This window comes from Dreissena polymorpha, chromosome 10 (genome assembly GCF_020536995.1).
Source record: "Dreissena polymorpha isolate Duluth1 chromosome 10, UMN_Dpol_1.0, whole genome shotgun sequence".
Classification (NCBI taxonomy): domain Eukaryota; kingdom Metazoa; phylum Mollusca; class Bivalvia; order Myida; family Dreissenidae; genus Dreissena; species Dreissena polymorpha.
In genome coordinates this window covers 24,011,833-24,015,766 of record NC_068364.1, presented here as the reverse complement: position 1 = coordinate 24,015,766, position 3,934 = coordinate 24,011,833, and the positions used below count along the sequence as shown (strand labels likewise).

The 3,934-nt window shown below is 34.9% G+C and overlaps 2 non-coding genes across 2 annotated transcripts; one reads left to right on the top strand and one right to left on the bottom strand.

Moving 5' to 3' along the window:
* The first annotated feature begins 1,191 nt into the window (after nucleotides 1–1,191).
* Trnak-cuu (transfer RNA lysine (anticodon CUU)) lies at nucleotides 1,192–1,264 on the top strand. The gene has a single exon. It is a non-coding gene; the product is annotated as a tRNA-Lys (tRNA).
* Nucleotides 1,265–2,299: 1,035 nt separating this feature from the next.
* Nucleotides 2,300–2,385, bottom strand: Trnak-uuu (transfer RNA lysine (anticodon UUU)). Its single transcript is given in 2 exon segments — nucleotides 2,300–2,335; nucleotides 2,349–2,385. It is a non-coding gene; the product is annotated as a tRNA-Lys (tRNA).
* Between the last annotated feature and the right edge of the window lie 1,549 nt (nucleotides 2,386–3,934).

Sequence of the window (3,934 nt, the reverse complement as noted above, 5' to 3'; positions counted from 1 at the left end):
TTTGCCATTAAGACTACTCTATTCATAATATTATTTTTTGTTAGCGCACATGAGCCATAAGTGCTTAGGTGACCTATTGCGGTCACCCTATGTCCGGCGTCCGTCGTCTTGCGTCATGCGGTGTGAGTTTTGTACCGTTAACTTTAACCCATTAATGCCTAGTGAACTCTCCCATCCTTCTAAGTTGGATCAATTTATTTACAAAATTAGGGATGTCTAGTAAATTTATTTCTATATTTGGAACAATTCTTACAGAAATTCCTTTAAGCAAACAGCGTAGACCCAGATGAGACGCCGCACCATGCGGCGTCTCATCTGGGTTTACGCTGTTTGCAATGTCCTTTTTTCAGGACGCTAGGCATGAATGGGTTAAGCTCGTTATCCAACTGAACATAATGGATGGAGGTCGGTGCTGCTGCTGATACTGCTGATGCTGCTTACTTTAAGAATGATTACAAATACAAAGGTGAAGATAATCACTGTCATTTCGCAAACTATGATACAAATAGTAATGATTAGGACGAATAAGACGACGACGACGACGATGATAATGATAATAATTTGTAATGATGCTTTGATGCCATGATGATGATGATGATGATAATGATGATGATGATGAGGAGGAGGAGGAGGAGGAGGAGGATTATGATGATGATGATGATGATGAGGAGGAGGAGGATGTATTTGTTGGTAGTGATAATGGATGATAGCGGTCGTTATGATTTTGATGACAATGATGATCTGGACGATTATCAACTGTGATTTATCAGTAATATAATGTTAGTATGACGAGCGTAAAAATGAAAGGCAGGTCAGCTAATAAGGTAGTCGTGAAGACTCAGCGATGACCTGTAAATAAACTCTGACATACACACACGCGCGTGAAATTAACAGCTGTAATACTTGCTATCAACGTGGGGCATTTAAATGTTCTAGGGGAAATCAATCGTACAAATCTTTATTTTTCCCGGTCGTGAGAGTTGTAGCCGTTTGTTAAAAATGATAAAATTTTTGTTAAATTGGATAGTGTGCGATCGACTTGAAATTTTTTGCGAAGGACACAACAGTTTAACGATTTTGCATAAATATGACCGATAATTATAATAAATACATTTCTCGAACACACAATATTACAGAAAAACCTAAATTGTATGATGAATTGTAATGCCGCGCTATACATTAGTGTTCGTAGCCCGGCTAGCTCAGTCGGTAGAGCACGAGACTCTTAATCTCGGGGTCGTGGGTTCGAGCCCCACGTTGGGCGCTAATCTTTTCGTGTTTTGTTATCAAAATAAACTGCCATCAAATAAATGATCTATTTATATAATTTGTGTAAAATTACAACATGAATTCATATTTTTGTTCCAGTTGTCAGAAGTTAAGAGGGAATAAGTCCGACTATTGCACAGGCTGATTTTAGAGGAGGCCCCAAGAACACGGACAACATCACTTCGTCCTTATGGAGATTAACGAGTACAGCGTATTATAATTTTATGTAACACTGCCACAGTGTAGGAAAGTCCGGACTATTCTATGAATGATCATACGACACATGGACATAAATTTCGTCACAGTTACAATGACGCATAAATTCCATCTCGCAGAACGTTAGTGTCAGTTCTTGGTCAGTAAATCGTCAGCGGAAGACAGAATGGATTATAGGTAAACGCCTTATGACGGTAACACAGTATTGCTTTCAAGATACAATGTAACACCATTACTAGGGAAAGAAAGGAATGAAAGTCTTTAGGTAGATACCACTTATTTGCATGATTAGAGAAAAACTTCTGTAATTCTTAGGTAAGCGGATAATCGTTTATTATTTAACCACACTCTTGTGATATTTATTTCCGATTGCACGAGAACGTTATGATTATTTTCTTTTTATAATAAATAGACACAGGGACGGTATACATTAATTACATAATCCAAATTAATATAATTATGAAAACATCGCGAGATGTAAATAAATCGTATACAATTATACATGTATATACATGCATTCAACGTTTAAAGTTAATTTAATAATCGATTAAAGTAAATTAAATAATTGTTTTAAGACTGATAAAAGACAAACAAGTGATGCACGTTTATGATAATGCTGTTATTTATTTTTAATCGAATTAGAGCTACAACCCATTATATAAAATTAAACTCATTTTTTGTTCACCTGAGCACATCGCAATTAACGCGCCTAATATATTTGTTATATTTGTACATATTGTTATATAATATTGTTCGTCTTTTAAATTATAAGTTCATTTTATTTAAAACTAAAACAACACAACACAAAAAAGTTCGCCCAACGGGGGACTCGAACCCCCGACCCTCAGATGTCTAAGTTGCCTTAAAAGTCTGATGCTCTACCGACTGAGCTAGCCGGGCTGTACATGTAACGGTAAGAATACTATATAAATAATTTAATGGTGTATGTGACTGTTTATCAAATCGTGTAATGCGTAAAAACTTTGCACTTATTCGACGACCCTTTCTTTGTACAAAGTCTAAACTATAGTTTGGTGTTTCCAGGCTGGGTTTCAATAAATTGAACTATATTCGATCGCTTTCACTAGTAAAATAGTGATATTGATCAAGTCTAGGTTACAGAATACTAAATAATTGAGATGCACAATCACAATGCTATGCACTGAAATCATCTTGGTTTACTATAAGACTTGTTTTCAAATTATGTCACTCGTTGTTATGGTTTATCTATCTGTGAGCAGGGAAAGCATTGATGTTCTCACAGAAAGCGCTGTTACGTTTTAAGAAGCGAAACTACATTGAGAAAGATGTGCGAGATGACGGGTTACACTCAACTAAAAGTAAATAAAAACGGTGAAAAAAACACCCAACAACAGTGAACGCTGATTCGTGTAAAATAGATCTAGTTTCTTACATATCGCACGACATTGGGTTTTCACTTTTCAATGCATTTATCTTAGAAAGTTCTGTAAGAAAATGTGTGGTTATCGGGGTCCCAGAGTGCACAAAATGCTATCATTTACTGAAGTTTTACAATAAATTACGTAAGGATTTTAATTAGAATATTGTGTCCAGTGTTTTTATAGCAAATATACGTTTTCACAAAATCTAATGCTATTCGGGTCTCATAATGAAAATGCCAACCTTCAAGACATGTTTCTTTATTTCAGATTGTTCAGAGAAACTATCAACTAAAGGATGACTTTTTTTTCAAAAATTGCAATTAAATATTTGTCTAGCAACTTCAAAGAAAATTCCATTCGCCGGAATGAAGGCATCCTAAGCAAACGGGGCTTCGACAGTGAGACTTCGACAAAAGAACACTACTTCAATAGGCTGTTGTAATGTTTAGTATAGAAACTTAAGGTAGTACAACTGTAATAGGCAATATTCCAAAACCCATTAAAAGTATTATTTTCAGAAACTTCATACCATATGTGGTCTTATTATACATTTTTAGGGTGGCTTTCCATGCAATTTTTTTTCGTGATTTTTTTTCTGTATGATGATCCATAATTTGATTTTTTTTCGAAATTAAATTACCCCTAGGAATAAATGAATTCAATAAACTCATATTTTTTAGCATTTTTTGTTAACAATGTTTGTATATTTAGTACAGGATATGATTGTAGATGATAAAATAATATAATACAAGACAATTGAGTGATAAAAATAATGACAAGAAATATCTTTAAAAAAGATATACGGCGTTGATAGTTCAATGAATGAGATCAAGGATAGCGAATGTCTTTTTCTGTGCAGTTCTTAGCTGAATCACACGCAGTACGGGATGTTACGCTGAGTTTTCGCGGCTTATTAAGCATGTATTAGGCATGAGCGCGATGATTCTCGATACTGTTAATAATCGAATCAAATAGCAATGCCCGACAAACCACTAAAACAGGTTTGAAGAACGCGAGTATACATATTTAAAATATGTATGGATACT